Source organism: Vicugna pacos, chromosome 24 (genome assembly GCF_048564905.1).
Source record: "Vicugna pacos chromosome 24, VicPac4, whole genome shotgun sequence".
NCBI classification, from domain to species: Eukaryota; Metazoa; Chordata; class Mammalia; order Artiodactyla; family Camelidae; genus Vicugna; species Vicugna pacos.
Window position 1 is genome coordinate 21,801,908 of NC_133010.1, and position 21,472 is coordinate 21,823,379.

Genomic DNA, 21,472 nt, shown 5'->3' on the forward strand with positions numbered 1-21,472 from the left:
GGATTATTGGTTCTAGTTCTGTGAAAAATGTCCTTGGTAATTTGTTAGGGATAGCATTAACTTGGTAGATTGCTTTGGGTAGTACAGCCAATATTAACAATATTTATTCTTACAATCCAAGAGCATGGGCTATCTTTCCATTTTTTTTAGTCATCTTTAATTTCCTTAATTAATGTTTTGTAGTTTGCATATAAGTCTTTAACCTCCTTCGTGAGATTTATTCCTAAGTATTTTATTTTTTTGGATGCAATTTTAAAAGGGATCATTTCTTTACTTTCCTTTTCTGATACTTAATTGCTAGTGTAAAGAAATGCAACTGATTTCTGTATGTTAATCTTGTATCCTGCTACCTTGCCAAATTCTTTTATTAGCTCTAGAAGTTTTTATGTGGCGCCTTTAGGGTTTTTGATATACAGTTTCATGTCATCCACATACAGTGACAATTTTACCTCTTCTGATTTGGATCCCTTTTATTTTTCTTGTCTGACTGCTATGGCTAGGACTTCCAATACTGTATTGAACAGAAGTGGTGAGAATGGACATCCTTGTCTTATTCCAGATTTTAGTGGGAGGGCTTTCAGCTTTTCACCATTGAGTATTATGTTCTCCTCAATTACTGTTATGAGTAATTTGATTTCACTGATCAGCTAGCTAAATCAAAATAACAGCCAAATGTAAGTGGCTAATATTTTATTGAATTTACTGATACAATAAAACTAAGTCAGTTGTACATGTAAAATGCACTGGCTGAATATCAAATATGGGTAAATTACGTAGCAGCAAGATCTGTGAAAACTTTATGTTGAAAACCGTAAGTATAATTCCTGCGTTTATTAGGACCATTTGAGTGACAGTGGTAAATTAAACACAACTTGACAAAGAAGCTGGAATTACCAATGTTTATTTTTTCTTGCAGATCTGATCATGACATAGTTCTTACAAGTCCATGTTCTTTATGCTCAGATTAGATTTATTAACTAAATCATTATCTCTTACTACAAACATCAGTTTAATTTTTTTCTAGCTTGAGGATGGGATTAATAAAATTTTTTCCTTTCATAAAGAGGGTATAAAGAAAAGCCTTGTTCTGTCATTTCCAACAACTACTTTTCTAAGTATGGAAGAGTAGAGGAGGAAATATTAAGGCCACCTCTATACCCCGCTTTACAGAAGAAGAAAGCGAAGCCCAAAGAGCAGTACTGATGTACTCAGCTTTAAGGAAACAGAGAAAGGGTTAGAATCCTGACAGTCCAAGACTGCTGCATTTCACACAGGAACATATTTTTTAATCAAATATCTGTGGGGCATTTTTGTTTGTAGTTGTTACAGAAAACTCACGTTAAACATGACCAAAGCAGAAGTCAACATCTTCCCTGAAAATGAGCCTTTCCTCTTTTAATTCGTAATTCCATCAGGGACATCATCGTCTCTGTCCTTTGTACCACGTACCTGGGAATTACCCCCTACCTCTCCCTCTCCCTGCGTCCCCAGCCAATCAGCAGGTAGACTGGATTGGTATTTTTTAACTTCATTCTAATTGATTTCCTTCCATTCATGACCCTTTGCCTTTCTCGTTTATCTGGCAAGGATCCCGACTCTTCGGTGTGTTATTAAGGGTCCTCTCTTATGTGGCCCCCACCTCTCCAGCCACCCTCTCCTCAGTTCCTGCCTGCTCAGTGCTGGTAGGAATGCACCGTTCCTTCTGCTGCTTATAACTGGAATCTCTCCATCCGTTATGATCAGGCAAAAGCAACTTATTAAGACTCACATTAATCATTATTATTGAATACCAGACCAACATCTGCTAATGGATAGGAATTGTATGTTTCTCATTTTGTATATGCCAGCACCTAGGGCAAGCCTGACGCATTTGTATACTTCAAGATTTAATTGATTATTCACTTTAACACAAAGAACAACAGAAAAAGCCAGGAGAGCATATACTTGCAAGTGTCCAAATTTCTACCCCCTAGCTCAGCACTAATAATGACATTACAGGTAGAAGAAAATGTTTGTATTCTAAAAAAAAGTTATATGGGTATTTGTGGAATTTTCAAATGAAATTATGTTTGCAGTCTAAAATTGATTGCTTAAATGAACCATTTTTCTATTTCACCGGGTAACTAAGCATTTAATATTTAAAATCAGAAAATTTGGAGTGATAAAAATATGTAACCAACAACATAAGTACAATTTGAAACAAAAAAGACAAGAGTAGTTGTTGGTGACTATTTTGAAGCAAAAAAGCTAAACAGGAAAGCAATGGGCCTTTTTTGCTCTCAGGAAGTCTGCTGATTTGGGAATTATTAGGTAACTAGTTCTCCTTTGACTAGCCCACGCTGATGAGTGTGATGTCGTCGCCGTGTTCTGGTGTACACGAGGACCAAGTGGGGAAAAAACAGAATAATCATATTCATTATTTATGGTGAATAATGAATTATTCTACTTGGTTACTACTCATAAGTCATTAAAATAGAATGAAAAGAGAGCTGGACAGTTAAAATGATTCAATTTCTGCACTTCTAAAAACTGGTATTTATGTTCACTTTAACCAAAAACTTTCCTACACTGTCATTTAATGTTGACTTTCCTGCAACTTCCTTTTTTCCAGTTTGATAATTTCACTCTCTCCTGACTTCTAAGGCTCACCAAAATAACCTCCCAGCACCATGCTCACACTCTGAGATGAGAAAAAGTGTTAGAAAAGTGCGGGTGGGATGAATGCTAAGAAGGTTCTAATGAGAATATCTGTTTTCAAGTGGCTGTTTGCCTGATACTGACATTTTTTTATTCTTATTCTGTGTTATCCTTCAGTCTTTGCTATACAAAGCCTTTCTTGCTTTCTTCCTCTCCCAGGCTCCTGGCACAAATGAGAGGAGCGATTAAATCCTTGAGCAGAAACAGTCATAAAATGTGGTGGAGAAAGGTCAGTCTTGAATTTCATTGAAATATTTTGTTCAGTCAGTAACAGCAAAGGTCAGTTGGGCTCTGAGTGGGGTTTTTGCATTCATTTTCTGCCAGCCTCAAGATGGTTCATGTTTGTAGAACTCTATCTTTGAAATGGTCTGATTTCTACTTGAAGTATTGTGTGTGTTCAACAACATAAAAGGTAAGGATTACTGAGTAATCAGTAAACACTAGTGCTGTTCAGTGCATCACGGTAACGTTCAGGGAAGAAGTAGGTATTTGTTATATCCTCTAACATTTTAATATGAATATTTTGTGAAATTATGTGCTACTAAGAAATTAGGCAAAAAGGACTCACAATGAAGAAGTTTTTCTTTCAATCCATCTATCTACAAACCCAGGTACCTGTGCATCTGCCCACCCACCTACCCACTTTTCTTTCTCTCTCCATCCTATCAACTCTTCCATCCATCAACCCATGTACCTACCTATCCATTCACTCACCCTTCTTTCTTCCTCCCTCCCTCCCCATCCATCTATCTATCCATCTTTTTACCTACCCATCCACCCACCCACCAACCTTTCTTTCCTTCTTCTTTGCTTCTCCCTCCCTTCCTATCAATTCTCCTTTCTTTCTTATCTACCTACCTACCCATTCCTCCAGCCACCAACCCTTCGATCCATCCACCCACCCATCTTTCTTCCTTTGTTTCTTCATTCCTTCCGTCTCCCTCCCTTCCTTCCTATCAACCCTTCCATCCATCAGTCTACCAACCCATGTACCTACCTAATCCATCCACCCCCTTTCCTTCTTCCTTCCTCCCCACTCACCCACCCACCAACCTTTGTCTCTTTCTATTTCATTCCTTCTCTTTCTTCCTTGCTTCTCCCTCCCATCAACCCTTCCATCCATCTACCAACCCATGTCCCTACCTATCCATCCACTCACCCACATTTCTTTTTCTTTCATTCTTTCTTCCCCCTCCCTTCCTATCAACCCATCCATCCATCTACCTACCTATTGACCCACCCACCCATTTATCTATGTTTTTACCTATCTGTCCATTCGTCCAGCCACCTACCTTTCGATCCATCTATCTAGGAACCCAAGTACCTATCTATCCACCTACCCACCTTCCTTTCTTTCTTTCTTTCTTTCTGCCTTTTCCCTCCCTTCCTATCAACCCTTCCATCCATCTACCAACCCATGTCCCTACCTACTCATCTACCTACCCACCTTTTTCTCCTTCCTTCCTATCCACCCACCCATCTGTTTTTACTTACCTATCCATTCGTCCAGCCACGTACCCTTTGATCCATCCATGAACCCACAAACCCACGTACGTATCCAGCCAGCCAGCCACCCACCTTCCTTTTTCCCTCCCTCCATCCCTCCCCACCCACCATTCTTTCTTCCTTCCTTTCTCTCTCCCTCCCTATCCAACCACCCACCCTTTTTTGTCTCTTTCTTTCATTCCTTCTTTCCTTTGTTTCTCTCCCTCCCTTCCTATCAACCCTTCCATCCATCTGTCTACCAACCCACGTACCTACCCATCGACCCACCCACCGATCTAACTATCTCTTTTTATCTGCCCATTCATTTGTCCAGCCACCCACCCTTCAATCCATCCATCTACCTACGAACCCTTTCTTTCCCTCCTCACTTCCCTTCCACTCACCTGTCTGTCTATCTTTTTACCTACCTACCCTTCTACCCACCCACCTTTCTTTCTCTTGGAAGAACACAGCTTATCGATACAAACGTTAGAAAGTACTCAGTGGTCATTTCCTCTAATTCCTTCATTTTGTGGATAATATAATCCATCCACTGATGTTACGTAACTCAATTAACACCGCTTTCTCAATCTATAAAAGCAGCAATACTCTGAGTACATTAACAGTAAACCTCCTGACTCTTTGAGAGGCCAATCTATTGTTTACAATAGATTGCTACATAAAATCTCTTCAGCCTCAATGTGTTTAACCCATCTTCTTTGCATGTAGTATTTAAAAGTCCTGCTTGCTTAGACAGAAACTTTACTGTGGCCCAGACGGAATAACCCAGTCTGAAGTTTCCTCCTGTAAAAACAAGCCAGAGAGTAAAGGAGAGATTGAGAAAGAGGCAGAGATAGAGAAACATACAAACCAGTGGTTTCCAAGATACTGAACGTTAGGCAGCAACATGGGAAACAAAGCAGGTCAGTCCTCTGACCGCTGCTGCCGAGCGCCTGGAGAGGGGCTGTAGACACGGCGGAATGCAGGGGTGAGCCCGACGGGGCAGGGGGCCGCGGCGCCCTCTGCGGTTACACCCACAGTGAGGAAGAGGGGAGCCCACGCTGAGGTGCCTGGAGCTCTTGGGAGGAGACTGCCTGGTATGCAGCAGAGCACTGACGGCCTGTGCGGGTGTGGAAACAGCCTGAGGCCATTGAAAGAGCCGGCTCAGAGGATCAGAGGCAGAAGGACCCTCTGGGGATACTTCTGAACCTGAGTCTTGACGTGCTGTGACGTATTTCTGAAAATATGTTGAGTGTTTACTATGTGCTGTGCGTTTGAGAAAGAGTAAAATAATTCTTGTCCAAGTGTTTGTTTAGGTGTTAGGGATGCAGCAGGGAACAGGACAAAGACCTGTGCCCTCGTGGAGCTTCCGTGATATCATTTACATTTTTGCTTGAGTGGTGTCCTTTTAAAGTTTATTCTGTGCTCTCTTACGGGACCCTGAGTAAGTCACAACGCCCCACCATGATGGCGAGATTCTGTTCATTGCTGCCTGGGCATACATTCTACAGCGTCAGTCCTTAGTAGCTTTCCACGGGTAGGATTTAAGACTTGATATCGTACCACATTTTGGAGCATCAGTTACAGAGGAACAGCATTGCTGTTCAAAAACTTACCTCTGGCTATTTCATCATTCCTTGTGATGAGGCTCCACGTCTGACAGAAGATAGCTTCATCTTCTTCTGAGGAAATGCCACCAAGTAGGTGCCTGAAGGTGTCAGATACACAGTGAGTAGTACCATCTGCAGCCACTTAAAAACATCCTCATTACGGAATGATAAAATCTCTCCTAAATGTTAAAATGTTAATACCTTCCACAGCAAACAGCTCGTGGCAGTTTTTCTACCAAGTACTGGATGGGTAAATATATCAGTGAATGAATGAGGTGAAGGGGTCACAGGTTGTAGAAGTGTGTTTTCCAGTGCAAGCAATGCACACCCACTTCTTTGGTCCACTGAGAAACAGTAGAATAATTCTTGTCTAAAGGAAGCTCAACTAGTTCCAGCTTATTCCTTGCGTTGTCTGTTAGAGAGCTGTCTCCTGCCTTCTGACTAATTATACATGCCAGATACGGAATTTATTCTAACAAACACATTCCCAAACACATTTTGCTAAAGCTGTGATTCTCACAGCAGCATTAAGAGCCAAAAAAATAAAATGCAAGTCTATGGCCTTTTGTGAGAAAAATGACCTGGAACTTGAGGAGAAGATTACTGGGTATCCCCTGAGTGAGGGGCTTGTACTTTTGACCGACTTTATAGGGCTGGACTGTTTTACAACTTCATTGGAGCAGAAGTTAATTTGAAGATTTTTGTCTGGTAGAGATGCAAATATTTTTTATTTTGGTATAACAGCCAAATCCCCAAATTATGGTGTATTGTAACCTGTTTTCTATCCAACTCAGCTCTGTTATTTTAACATTCCTCTGCGAATCTGCCTATAAATACCTCGTTTCTCAAATGCTCTTTAGACCAGTTTTACCATCTTGTTCTCATTAATGTAATGAATTCAATACAATCTTGGACATATGCTCATATAATATTTGTATGAAAATCATGTTTTTCAATCTTTTGAAAAATTTTTAAATAGAAATTTTTAAACAATAGATCTTTTTACTTACTACCCTTTTTTATCTTAGTAGGTCCTGCAATTCTCTTTTAAGGGGCTCGAAAGCCCCCTTTTCCAAGGGGCTTTTTTAAGGATGGCATCATTGAATGAACTCTACCACAAGCCTAGTTCTCTCTCTCTCAATACTGCATAACCTGAGTAACGCCTCCTCATCCGTACATGGTGAGGTTGTACTGGATGGTGTCTCAGTGTGAATTCTAAAGAGTGAGTACTAAATAGATACAATATGAGACTTATTTCCTACTTAAATTTTAGAACATTATTTTCCGAGCATAAACATGATTATTCACTAGATATTAAAGGCTTCACTTAGCACATACACTGAAACTGGAGCAATTCAAAATACATTAGCATGAGCTTCCCCCCAAATAATTTTATGAGTCAGTCCATATTTTTATGCCGCCTTCTCTATGTAGTTTACCCTGATTGCTCCAGCTTGAAGGAGTATCTCCCTCCTTGAAAACTACAACTGCACTTTATATGCCCCTTACATGACGTGTGGGTCTGTGTGTGTGTTTACCCCCGTCTTCTCAATTACAGGTAGGAAGCAGTAGGGCCCCATGGCTCCACCTAGCCTGCACGTCTCAGGGAAAGGAACTTGGGGTCTACTACTGTCTCTCTGTGTATAAATTAACAAGCACTGGGAGGATGAGGCCTTGGTTCTCAGTGGCCAGGAGAGATGGAGAGACTATACAAGATGGCACGTTTCAGAGGGAGACGTATCAGTATTTGCTAACCCGCCACCTACCCACTTCAGTCCTGACCCGTCTGTCTTTCCTTTCTCCTGGGGAAGACGTGGTCCCTAGTAGCTCCTGGAAAAGCGTTATGGGAGGATGCAGTTATATCCAGTACTTGGGAAAGAAGTGAATGGACTTGGGGGGGGTTAGTGAATCAGAACTGATGTGGCCCCTCACCAGCCACAGGAAAGCTGATCAGGTCTACAGATCTTTCTTAACTGGATTATAGTTCGAGAGCACTGAGGCTGAGGTACAAACATTATTGGGGGGAGAGGTGAGTATAGAGAGGATACTGAACACACTAAGCCCAGTTCTCCCAAATGCTGAAAACAGTAACCAGAATTGATGAAGCATCTGCCACTTACTAGGAGCTTTACTTTCACAGCTGGCAAGGAAGGTGTGACTTCCATCGTGTGGATAAGTGAACTGACCTTTAGCAGGGTGACTGTCCAGGCCGAGGTCACGCAGAGTGGAGCCACGACGCAGGCGCGGGTCCGTCTCCGCTCCCCTCCTTTCCCTCTGGGTTTCTGCAGCGAAAACAGGAAAAGGAAGTGGAGTCTTTCCAGTTGCCTCAAACATTTTGTTGAGAATGAGTGGTTAATTAGCCAAAACTAACTCATTAGTGACAAGAGAAATACTGAAGTCAGCTGACTAATACTTAAGTCCATAAACACAGGCATCTCGGGCTATTTCCAGGGCTGACTTAATACTTCATATGCATGGCCACTGGTGAACTTCCTTGGCTTAAAGTGCTGCAGAGTTGATTGTCAACGATTCTTTTCATACTAGTAGCTAACAGTTATCGAATTTTGCCCTGGGCCAGAGGCTGTGTTCAGCACTTATGTGGGTTATCTCATTTAATGCTCACAAAACATTTGTGTGTTGGGTAGTATTACTGTCCCCACATTGTTTATTGTGTAAAGTAACTTGTCTAAGACTTTGCAGATAAAACTATTGATTCACAGCACCACTGGGTTGAATTATATACACTTGGCATTTTCAAACATTAAGATGGTGTTCTCACTTGAAGTCTCATTTATAAAACAAATACGATGAAACCAACATTCTATGAGCAAGATTAGAACATAACGAATAATAGTTCAAAACTTTTCTGCTTAGAAGGCTGCTTTTGGTGAAATCAAAAGCAAGTGATAGAAAATCCTAGATATTTAAGTTAAAGCATTTTTACATAAAACCGAATCATGGATAGCACAATCATATTATACTTACAAACACTGTACAGGTGCTGGTCAGTGACATTCTCAGCATGATTGGGCCATTTTTATAGTTTCCCATCAGGAACAATGATTGTATCCATGGCAACAGGTACTACGAATGTATTGCACTGTTATTAACTCTCTGGGCTTAAAGATTTCATTCATCCAGGTTAAAAAAAAAGTCATCTTCTTACTTAGACAAATAAACAAACATACGCCTCTGTGTCACTGCGACAGTGGTTTGGTACCCTAAGGTTGTTTTGGGTTTTATATATAAAGTATATATGTGTAAATAAACACAAATATAAGTACTATATATATAAAGTATTTTACGGTTTTTGAGTAAAAGTGTTTTTCCAACATTCACCTCATCCTACCTCAAATTTTGTCTGGTTAATTTCAGATATGCATGATTGTGTCTGACTTAAAATATGAATGTGGACTCAATTTCTGACGTCAATTATTTTCACTGGTTCTTGTGTAGGTTAAAAGTACACCACAGAACTGTAATTTAAGTGCTACTGCCAGTTAGCCTTAGCACTCACTCATAAGCCCCAAATTAGAGTATTTTCTTCCATTTTAATAGTCTTGTTTTGAAAACTGGATTTCTCAAATGGTTTCATTTAGTTCCTGAAAATGTGGTACATCGCGATGCCGGTAATACACACTGGTAATACTCCTTTCTGCTTTTTGGATGCTGTCCACTTCTGAGCATCAGGGGGAGGTAAGGCCGCCGGGGCCCTGGCACAGGCCGCGCTCCTCTGGCTCCCCCGCCCCCTCCTGGAGAAGAATCTCACCAGCGGTATTTTCCTTGATAAGCCTATGAGTCCAGAAAGCCCTGTATCACAGTGCTAACCGCCTGTCTTACCTACCCCTGGCCATTCTTTTTCCTTTCTGCAGGTCTGGATGGGGAGCAGGGAGGCGGGGGAGAGAAAGGGAAGCCTGTCTTTACACCTGGGGGCTTCACTTCCCTGTGCCAGTACAGAGCGGCATTTAAAGCTTCTGCCTGCACAGCCCCTGCGGTGCAGCTTCACAGCTAGCTTCCTTCCCCTTAGGTATGTGTTTCAGTGCCTTGTGATGCGAAGTTACTTAATTTGGTTTTGATTTTTTTTTTTTAGATGAGAATTTCAGAGAAAGCAATGAAGAGAGGGAGGCAGGGAGGGAAAGTTTTCCCTACCCTCAGCAGCCGAGTACGAAGTGAAGACCGTGGAGCGAGCAGGAGCCTTTACTGCGCTCACCTGACCTCAGCCCAGACCAGGGGATGGAGGGTTCTGTGGCTGGGCAGAGGCAGGACAGCCCTGGAAAGGGCGTGGCCCTGAGTCAGCCCCCCAGGTTACCTTGCAGGCGCCCTGGGAGCGGGTGGGAAGCTGGGGCCAGCCCTGGAGAGGACATGCTCCGCCGGGCAAAGGCCTCCTTTGATTCCTCTTCCATTTGATGGGGGCTGTGATTATCCTGTTTTTAAATACAGGTGATGAGTGTAAAAATTGTGAGTTAGAAAACAGCTGCATTAGTTAATGAACTACAGGCTAACTAAAAAACGAGCAAAACTGGAGGCTGAAATAAAACTCGGGGTGATAAGGATCGAGACACAAAGGCGAGGGAGTGGAGGGGCAGGGACACCCTCGGGCAGCAGGGACTGCTGGGGGGCGGGGGCGTTTGCGTGAGAGGCTGACAAGTGGGGCGGGGAGTCCGGGTCCTCGCTCACAGTCCGCAAGTCAGACTCCACCCACCCTCCAAGCACCCTGAGGACCAGGGCAGTGTGGCCCTTGCACGGCCAGTTAGATGCCCATTCCCTGAGCTTTAAGAGATCCTGACTCTGAGCACTTTGCAGCATTCTAGGAAGCCTTCCTAGACTCTTGCTCAGCTCAACATCCTCATCTGAACACAAACCTGGTGAGTTACACCTACTGTCCACATGTAATGAGGCTCCAGAGAAGCTCAGCCCCGGCCAGGATGCATAGGAGTCCAAGGTGGACACTTCACCCGCCCTCTGCAGCCTCTCGGCAATGCTGTGGTGCTTCCAAAGGGGGGGGGGGTGGGAACTCTTGGATGCAGCGTTACCTGGAAAATGAATCAATTTTCCTTGAAAAAGGCCTTCCGTGAACATCTCTCTTCACCTTATCCTATTTAAAACACATGTGTGAGTAATTTCAAACTGCCCAACCCCCTGCAGACATTCCTTTCTTCCCTGTTTGATGTGACTGTGCATAGACTACAGAATTAAACTGCAAGTTGAATCCATGCCAGATAGAAGTTAGATAAAATATTTGCATAAATATCCTATAGGCTGTCTTGAGATAGTGATTTTTATATTGAAAGCTGTCACTGTGTATGTGTACATGTGTGAGTGAGGAAGCTGCACACTTCACTGATATTTAAAGAAAAATCTGAACTAGGAAATGTGTCCATAGTGTTCAAATGACCACCCCTGTTGTACATGTAAAATTATAATTTTATTTATCAATTGTACCGCAATAAAGCTGAAAAATATGGTAACATGAAACAGTGATATATACTATGAGGAAAATGGGTGTTAGCAAAATAAAAAAGAACAGCCAAGAAATGCTAAAGACTTAAACTTTATACTAGGCTGTTATTGGTCTGTTAATTTTAGTGATAGATTGTGAGTGCACCAGAGTCCAGAATGAAATGTCTTTATTTGGTGCCCCCTCTTCATCTACCTTCAACCCCAGCACATGACTGACAAAATGGCCACAATAAATGCTTAATGAGTAAGTAAGTGATTTATGTAGACTAAGTGGTTTGGATTCATCAGTCTAAAGTACAGATAGGCTCTGTCTGACCTCTGCTACCTAATTTTAAATACCTGCTCAGAGATGAAGGGTGGCCATCAGGTAGGAGAGGAACGCAAATACTATTAGCCAGGAAAGACTTAAACATAAGACAAGACACTATACACCTCCTAGAAGAAAACATAGGCAAAACATTTTCTGACATAAATCTTAGCAGTGTTCTCCTACAGCAGTCAGTCTACTCAGGCAACAGAAATAAAAGCAAAAATAAACAAATGGAACCTAATTAAACTTACAAGCTTTTGCACAGCAAAAGAAACCATAAGCAAAACAAAACAACCACCTACAGAATGGGAGAAAATATTTGCAAATGATGCAACTGACAAGGGCTTAATTTCCAGAATATATAAACAGCTCATACAACTTAAGAAAAAAACAACCCAATCCAAAAATGGGCAGAAGAACTAAACAAGCAATTCTCCATATAAATTCCCAATAGGCACCTGAAAAAATGCTCAATATCACTAATTACCCAAGAAATACAAATCAAAACTACAATGAGATTATCACCCCACACCAGTCAGAATGGCCATCATTCAAAAGCCCATGAACGACAAATGCTGAAGAGACTGTGGAGAAAAGGGAACCCTCCTACGCTGTTGGTGGGAATGTAGTTTGGTACAGCCACTGTGGAAAACAGTGTGAAGATGCCTCAAAAAGCCAAAACTAGGTTTACCACATGAGCCAGCAATCCCACTCGTGGACATATATCTGGAGGGAACTCTAATTCGAAAAGATACGTGCACCTCAATGTTCATAGTAGCACTATTTACAATAGCCAAGACATGGAAGCAACCTAAATGTCCATCAACAGATGACTGGATAAAGAAGAGGTGATATATTTATACAATGGAATGCTACTCACCCGTGAAAATAAAGCCACTTGCAGCAACATGGAGGGACCTAGAGATCATCATTCTAGGTGAAGTAAGCCAGAAAGAGAAAGAAAGGTACCATATGATATCACTTGTATGTCGGATCTAAAAAAGGAAAAAAGACACTAATGAACTCATCTACAAAACAGAAACAGACTCACAGACATAGTAAACAAACTTATGATTACCGGGGGGAAATGGGCAGGAAAGGGATAAATTGGGAGTTTGAGATTTGCAAATACAAACAACTATATATAAAATATATAAAAACAAATTTCTACTGTATAGCACAGGGAACTATATTCAAAACCTTGTTGTAACCTCTAAGGAAAAAGAATATGAAAACAAACGTATGTATATGTATGACTGAAACATTACATGGTACACCAGAAATTGACACATTGTAACAGACTATACTTCAATTTTTAAAAAACCCATAAATATCACTAGCCAGAGTTTTGTCAATATAGTTAAGGATGCCTATGAAGTACTGAAGTTCTGGGACATCTGAAATGTCAGCAGACATAGACGAGCACTCAGAGGTAAATACGTATGTCTGCAGGAGGTAACAGAACAAGAAGTCTTTATGTCATTAAGTATTTAAACTAGTCTGAGCAGTAAGGTTAACGCTAGGAGGAAGACTTTAGTCAAGGTCAGTATGGAGAAAAATGGTCAATAGCATTTTTACCTATTTTGAACTAAACATGAATAAAAGCAGAAATACAATTTTTACTTGGAGTATTTTTTCTAAAGCTAAAAAATAGTCAGTGGGGGCAAACCCACAAGCTATTGTTCTTTTTACAATGCCTGGGATTTCGAAGTGACCAGTGCACGGGGAGCAGGCAAACACAGTGTTCCTTAGCTGCAGATGTGTGGACCTTGATGGTCTAAAAGGGCACGGACATCCCTTGACCCGTGGCCCCACACAGTGGTCCATTTATCCAACACTTGTTTGCAACTACAGGGAGAGTACTGGGCTTCTCTTCTGTGCAAGTGGCAATTTCTTTATCTGAGTGCAGGTGGTGTGAGGTGCTTAAGATGGAGAAATGCCTCACTATGATTTTTACAAATGCAAAAAGCAGGACAAGAAGGGAACTCCCATTTCTTGTCACCAATCCCATCGCAGAGGGCAGGAGGGTTACAGCCAGCTCCTGAGAGTCTGGCAGTTTGGAGGTGGCTACTGGTAGGAAGAAAGGGATAAATAAGGTGACTGTTGTCATTCCTATCTTGCAGAAAAATTTTCAGCCAAATGAAAAGAATAGTAATTTGGTCAATTCCTGCCAAATGCAGTAGGCATCTTGCAACAACGAGATAAAGCAGTGCATTCATGGATACCTCGGTTCTGTCGCTGCCGTGAGGCCGGGTACTCAGCTCCACATCTCCAAGACGTTGGGAGGGCGGAGGCATCTGAGGTGGGTGCTAGGTGTTCGGCTGCAGAGGACAATCGGACCGTCTAACGTGCTACCATTACTGGTCTGGTCCATGGACAAGCAGCACAGTTGTTAACCGAGTGCATGTCAGACACGCAGCAATCTCATCCCCTGCCCCCGCCCCCCACAGGCCGGAAAGAATTACATCTGCATTTTAACAAACGTAACGCCCACTGGATTTGCCTGTACACTAAAGTTCGAGATGCAGTAGTTCACAGCATTCAAAGAACTAGCCGAGCGCACACCTGGTCCTAGAGAGCGTTACCCTGTAGAGAGGAGAGCCAGCAGGCAGAACACAGCGAGGGAAGGGGTGTAATGGTGATTCTGTGAGTCAGGCAGCCATTCTCGTCCACTGGCACGCTGCCCGGTGCCGGCAGGCCTCCCGCACCCTAAGGCCTGAGGGGTCAGGGCTGGGAAGGGTGAGGCTGAGAATCCAGCCTTATTTTCTCAGGAGGTGGTTACATTCTTGGTGGAAGGACTAGGCTCTCAGGAAGGCTGGACGGCAAGTCCGGGTTCCACTTCTAAGCAGGGATTCAGGATGCTGCTTAGAGGACATGCAGTCTGCCTGCAAACCTGTGGGATTAAATACTGAGTTTGAGAGGACTTTGAATTTGAGAATCTTGATACTCAGGGTCAGTTCAAACACCTGCAAGAGCACATCTGCCCTACCTGACCGGTCGCAGCAACTCCAACGCCCACGAGTCTTCAAAGGGTGTCTTCGCTGAACCTCCGGACACACTGCTTTCTCTGGTTAGGGTTGCCTCTCCAACCTGAAGGCAGGGCTCACCGATCTGTAGGGAAAAAAGGAGGGCAGGACATAATGAAGTTGCAGGTTTCCATAAGGTAAGCATCACCATGTGTTCAGAACCATTTCCTTCATCATTAGTACTTATTTTAACTATGAGAATTAGTGAAACAAAGTTTTAGAAAAGTATTGTGGGAACAATTTGCTAATGATTGCTGGAAACTCAGAGAGCAAGGATGGTACCCTTAAAAGTCCATCGTTGTTCATTCTGGGCACACAACAGAAACTCCAAAGGAGCTTTTTTAAAGTGGTAGAGTCAGAGTCCCACCCCCAGAGGGAAGTACGAGGTCCAGGCAGAGTGAACAGCTGCTGCGTTATGAGATCCTTGGTTCTCTGGGGCAGAGTAGCTGAGTGTAGAAAACATTTTTTTTAAAGTATCTATCACTTGAATTTCTTTAAAAAAAACTCCTGATCATGCAAACCAATGTTAATACATTGTGGGGTTTATGGCAGAGCTAGAAGTGAAACATAAAAATAAGGGCACAAAGGAAGGGAGAGAGTGAAAAGAATTACATTGTTGTGAAGTCGGCTACGTTGCTCAACTAATACTATTTGCAGATAAGCTATAGAGATACATGTCGTAATCTCTGTGACAACCACCAAAAAATAACAGAGTGGTGTAGCTAAAAGTTCAGTAGAGTAAAAGAAAATGGGAAAAGAGAAACAAACAAGCAAAACCAATGAGAAATGAGATATATAAGTAGTTACATTAAATATTAATGGATTAAATGCTTCAATTTAAGGGCAGAGTTTTCAGACTAGCTATAAAACAACATTCAACTATACACTGTTTAAAATAAAAACACTTTAAATATAAGGCACTGACAAACTGAAAATAAAAGGGCAGGAGAGGATCTTCCTTGTAAGCACTATGGATAAGAAATTAGTGTGATATATTAGTGTATTACAGACAATAAAGAAATACAGGGATTCCTCATGGTAGAGAGGTCACATCATCAAGAAGATGTAACAATCATAAATGTTTTCCCATTAAAAACAGAGCTTCAAAATACATCAAAACAAACACTGGCAGGACTGAAAGAGGACACACAAAAACCACAGTGATGGTTGGGGTCTTGAACAACTCTAAGTGACAGAACGGGGAACCACACAGTCAGTGAGTACATACAAGACTGGAACAGCACATCAGCCAGCTTCCCATAATTGCCATGTACAAGGCACTAAACTCAAGAGCTACAGAACACCCAGTCTTCTTGGGTAAAATAGTCCAGTTAGACCACACGCAGGCCCTAAAACAAGTCTCAGCAAAATTTAAAGCACCAAAAACCTTTACAAATCATGTGAAGCTGAACCAAATTTTATTCTTACTTCTTAAAGACTTGTGTTGTATCTATTTAAAAAATAAAGATTTGAGCGTAAGTGTCTATAAAAGCAGAACAGACATCATGTATCGGTTCTGGAGGGAGAAGACACCGCTAGATGTTTGAGATAAAACGATTGCCACAACTGCATCTTGAGCTAATATTCCTAAGCCTGAACATGAAAAGAACGATGTAACTAATTTTTGTTATGTAACTGTTTCTACAATAAAAAAAAATACACAACTTGATTTGCAGAACAATTTGGGGGGGCTTAATTATAAAAATGTTTATTACATAGTAATTCGTAAAACACAGGAAACGCATTTTCAAGCAGTTTAGAAGATTCTACAATCCTAAACTCTACCAATTATAAAGTGGGAGGAAAATAATGTCATTAAACTGCCGATTTCTTTATGTTAACTTAATAGTCGAAATTAAGTATACACTTCAAGCCTATTGCTTAAGACAAGGTCTTCACAGGAAAGCTGTATTTCGGGATTGTGTGTGGGAGTGTGTGTGTGTTTTCAGCTGAGTTCCCACACCCTGAGGAGTGTTACCTCTCCTGTAGGTTTAGACCCCTCATTTATCTGACCTTGAAGACGTCCATCGTGGTTTCCTTACGTTTATAATAAGCACTTTTAGTTCATTCCCCTACGAGAAGGCATGTGGTCAGGGAAGTAGGCAGTCCCCTGAGTCAGAGCCCACAGATAGGTCAGGTGTCAACGCTGCCATCCAGTCTGTGAGACGTCAGCAAGTCTGGACAGTTTTGCCAGAGGGGAAAAAAATGTCTGTATTTGGTAGGATGATATTAAGAGTTAAATAACATAGATGTATACAGAAAAGCACTTTAAGTCAAAATATATGACTATCATAAAGTATATAACCGGAAACAGTGAAATAAAAATCAAATCTAATAACCAAGATTAAGAGAATTGTACACCCATACAACTGCACAGTATGTAACCAGCAAAAACCATGCATTTGGAAAACAGACAATGATAATGGGAAATGCCAATAATAAATAAAAATAAAATTTTACTTTGTAACGGCCGTATCTATGGCGTCCAGGTGTCACAAACGTCCCTGGCGCGCACAGTGGAATAAGTTATTCCAATTAGTTTACATTAAAATTAGCACATTGACTTTTCTGTCCCAGGGACACCAGCTTATGTGGAATCCTCAGGCACCTCTGGAGGACCCCCGGGGGCCTCACACGTGCTCACAGCCTGTCTGTTCAGCCTGTCAGTGAAGGTAACAGCCATGCTGTCCAGCGTTCCTGCGCAGATTCTCCTGGATGCTGACCCTGCCTGAGAAACTCCCTACAGCCACACAGCCTCACAGGGGGCTTGTCTCCAGACCCTCCAGAAGAGGGCAGCCTTGAGTCAGCAGAGCGGCTCGAGGTTCCAGCTGGAAGTGGGTGGAGTCAAGTCCGCGCTCGTGGGCATCTGGCCCCAGGGGAGCACTGACTCCCGGAACAGTCCCTCCAGCTTTTCGCCTCACGAGCTCCCCTCGCTGGGGCGCAAAACGCACTCAAATAGCCAGAAGGAGCACAGATGCCACTTTCCTCGAGCCATACACATCTTCACTGAATGCCATGCACCAAAAACACACAGACAAAGCCCTTGTCCCGTCTAATTCCACCTCTGCAGAAAACTTTAAAGCCCTCACGTTCACCAGCTTTGCAAGAAGACAGAAGGCCATTCCGCAACGCCCTCGCCCTTCCAGATGGATTACAGCCGATCACTTCTCCTAGAGCACACTCGTGTCTGCTATGCTAGTCCTGGGCTGAGACAGTTTCTTCTTAGCTATGATCTTATTTTCTGACTTCTCTAGAAGGAAAAATCAAATTTAATTCTATGATAACATTCCAGGAGAAAAGGGGAGTGAATTCAGAGAAAAGAGAGAAAAGTCTAGTTGATTTAATTTTTTACTACCATAGTTTTCTGCTTATTGTTGGAAATCTATATACACAATCAATATGTTTACTTGTTTGTTTAAAAAAAAAAGCCAAGGACATTTCAATCCCTAAAATTTGGCCTTGTAACTTAAATACAAATAGAGGTGCATACCTGTATTTCTATTTATACCTCTGGGGCAGCTATGTTTTGTTTTATTTTGTTTTGAATACCATAATACAGAGTAATTCCTCACTCCTCGTGGATTTGTTTTGTAAAATGATTCACCTGAGAAGATTCCAATTCCATGGGAGCATAACCAAACAAAATCATTCTTCATTCTAGTTTAGCAATGGGGCTCTGAATTAAATTTGCTCTAAAGGTCATTTGGTTTCAGAAGTCACTAAAAAAAATAAATAAATTGTACATTTTCCTTTGCTATTTTAAATGTTGCAACTGACTCTGAAATACATACTTTCTTTTGGGACTGCATGTTCATAAATAGCAGGTTTGAAAAGCCTCAGAGTCAGAATCCATAATGCACTGGCTCACACAAAGGAAGAAAATTTAAAGTCAGAATGAAAAGGAAATGAGAGCGTTTGAAGACAGGGTGGAGAAGTTAATAGCTATGGTCTGCAAAATTCTGCACAACCTCTTCCTAACACTTAGAAGACACCTACTCACCACAACACACACACACACACACACTTTACATTTGCCTTCAGACACCTCTGCTCTTTACCCTAAATAGAATAATCTTTAGATCCATGCAATGGCCCTGTCTTAACTTTAACACTTACTGGGAGATGTCACAAAAAAGTCAAAGGACATGAATGTAGGGTGGCCCAAGAAATCTTCTGTATTTAAAAGAGCCAATAATTCGGGGGGATGACGTTGCTTTCCAGAAACTCACCTCCTATTCTCAACTGTTCTGTCTCTTTGGCCACATTAGTTGTGTCTTTAAGGCTTTGCTGATCAATTATGCTCTTCAATTAAAAAAGAATCAGAAAAATTGAATGGTACTTATCAGTGTGGGAAAGGTTAAAAGGGAATTTTGAGGGCAACTCCTTTATTAGTGTAGCATGTGAATTTGAGAAAAGTACCACTAGCACGAGGGAGACCGTTCAGAATGTGAAGTGCGTTAGCTCCAGAGTCACCCTAGGGAAGCTGCCTCCTGCTTCTGCTTCTCCAGTTGTCTGTGTCCTCTGGCAGTTTTCTTAGTTTCTGTCAGCATTAATTTCCTCATCTATAAAGTAGAGATAAAGACGGTACCTACCTCTCGGGTAGGGTACAGTAAAGATGGAACAAAAGAACGCACGTAAAGTACCCAACACACAGTACATACACTAGGAGTGTTTACCGTTATTAAAGTACGTTATAAAGTTTAATATTTAGACCATATAAAATGGCTTTTATCCTGATAGAAGGTAAACATTCATTTTATAAGTGGGGGTTGGTAATGTGTGGATATTTTTAATATATCAGAGTTTAATAAGGAAGAATGATAAAAAACAAAAAATTTTTATTAACAATCATTGAAAATTGTCTTCCAGTATTTCTGCAATTGAAGTGTTTCCTTGTTTAAGTTTTCAGTGAAACAGTGATTTTTTCCCCTAAACAGATAAAACTTCTACAATATTAAAAAGCCTGTCATAACTGTTTTCATTATTCACGATTTAATCTACAATTTACTGTGGGCTTCCTTTCTAAGAGGTTTATACATGACTCCTTCCCTCACTTAAAATGCTATCAGTTACATCACATGCAATACATCTAAACTGTTTTTCAGAGGCAACTCGAACACCAAAATGTTGCTCAACTTTTCAAAACTGAACACTGCTTACTTCACAGTTCTACACAGAAAGGCAGCGTCACCTAGCATGCCCGCGTCAGCCGTCCACACAACTTGGCTACACAGTTTGGAAGATGTGTTCTCTTCTCATCACCCGGGCAAGACAATTAACAGTACATGATGAGTTTTCAAATAAATGTTGGGATTGAAGTAAAATGACAGCCGTTTAAAGCCTCATTTGACTCTTCATCACTTAACGTATGATTTAAAATGTTGATTGAATGAGACCAGGTATTTCCCCACCTGGCTGAGTTGCCGCTGTGTGTGGTTCACTTAAACAGAGCTTTTACCAAATGTCAGAAACCATTTTGCATATTAATTAAAATACAAGTGGCTCATTTGAAGACAATGTCAGTACAGTCCCCAGAAGGGATAATTAATGACTCTTTACAACCAGGGTGTCTGCCACTTAGCAATAACACTAAGAGTCATTCATCTACCTGCCTCATTGTACTGACTCCACAGACAGTTCTAATACGACATTCAGATTAAGTTCAGAAAAATGATGTTAATATTAGCAGAGCTTATCACTTCCTCCTTATTGTGTTAAGAAGCAAGTGGTAAAGAAAGCTAATGTGTAAAGAAAACAGGAAAGGGCTAAAGAGATGTTCGTTAGCATGTTTCTTGTCCCGTGATGTTATTCCTATTATTCCATTTTTAAAATCCTGCTAAGAGGAAGTAATGGTTCGCTGCAGCTTTTCTATTTCCATCCAATTGACTGAATAGACTCACTGGATGTGCTCTGTTGACCAAGTCAGCTCAAGTCACAAATCTCATTCTTTACCAAATCAGTCATCACATCCACTGTTTCCTTCGTGCTGCCTGTGAAACCTCCTAGCAGCCCCACCACCACCCCCCTAGATTTATTAACTCCAACCCAGCCCTTTGTGCAGCTCTACACTAATTTGTCTTATAGACCTAGAGTCACTTTCATTCATCATCCATCCGGTTTTCAGCAGCTCTCACCAGCTCTCTATCATCTGAAGGTGTTCAGTAGCACCTATGAACTGATGTCTGCAAACTACTCGCCAGTCTCTGCCCCTCCATCATATGCCAGACCATCCTTCCGGTGCTCTCTCACTCCCGTTTCTGCCCTAACTGGATTGTCCTCACAGATCTAGCAGCTTAACTCTTATCCAGCCCTTAAAGGTCAGGTTACATTCCATGCCTTCAGTGGGGTACCTCCTGACCACAGTAACCCAACATCATTGGCGCTGATTATCTTCTCTACCATCACAGAGCACCTGGTCTTATAACCTTACAACACCCACACCTCAGTTCTCTAAGTAGATTCAGGATGTACTGAGGGCAGGTATTTCTTCTGTCACTCTGCTGAGTAACCAAAATAAACATCAAGAGACTAACGGATAACTGTGCAGTATTACTGTCATTTTTCACTATTTATTAGCTTTTTTTTTTTTGCCTCAAAATCCCTTAATAATTTCCACAGCAGCAGGAACACTGTTGAAAAACACAGACTCTAAAAAGAAAGGTTCAAAAAAAAGGAAAGTAAAGAGTCTTTCATCACAGGAGATAATTAAAAAGCTGACATGAATAAATTCTTGTCAGATTTCCTGCATTGGTGTTTATAGACTAGCTCTCAAAGTTCATTTTTAGATAAAGAAACTAATCTAAAGGAACTAGAAGATGGGAAGACCTTTTCTCTCTCAGAAAGGTCTTAACAGCAGCCTTGACGATCAGGAATTTAAAGCGAGG

The 21,472-nt window shown here is 41.5% G+C and overlaps 1 protein-coding gene and 1 long non-coding RNA gene across 3 annotated transcripts in view; one reads left to right on the plus strand and one right to left on the minus strand.

The window, feature by feature from the left end:
* The window catches only part of LOC116285336 (uncharacterized), a 499,682-nt gene extending 486,504 nt beyond the window's left edge, over positions 1–13,178 (plus strand). The window contains exons 7-8 of one of the 2 annotated variants that reach the window (XR_012063888.1): positions 2,857–2,926; positions 5,830–5,910. This is a non-coding gene — a long non-coding RNA (uncharacterized lncRNA). Of the gene's footprint in view, positions 1–2,856; positions 2,927–5,829; positions 5,911–9,882 lie in introns of those variants that run through there. The other variant, XR_012063891.1, reaches the window with a different exon arrangement.
* The window catches only part of METTL4 (methyltransferase 4, N6-adenosine), a 395,043-nt gene continuing 384,281 nt past the window's right edge, over positions 10,711–21,472 (minus strand). The window contains exons 18-22 of the transcript XR_012063887.1: positions 14,552–14,673; positions 13,788–14,455; positions 12,443–12,557; positions 11,592–11,687; positions 10,711–10,825 (exon numbers count right to left, since the gene is read on the minus strand). The gene's annotated coding sequence lies outside the window, so the exon portion shown is untranslated. The remainder of the gene's footprint in view (positions 10,826–11,591; positions 11,688–12,442; positions 12,558–13,787; positions 14,456–14,551; positions 14,674–21,472) is intronic.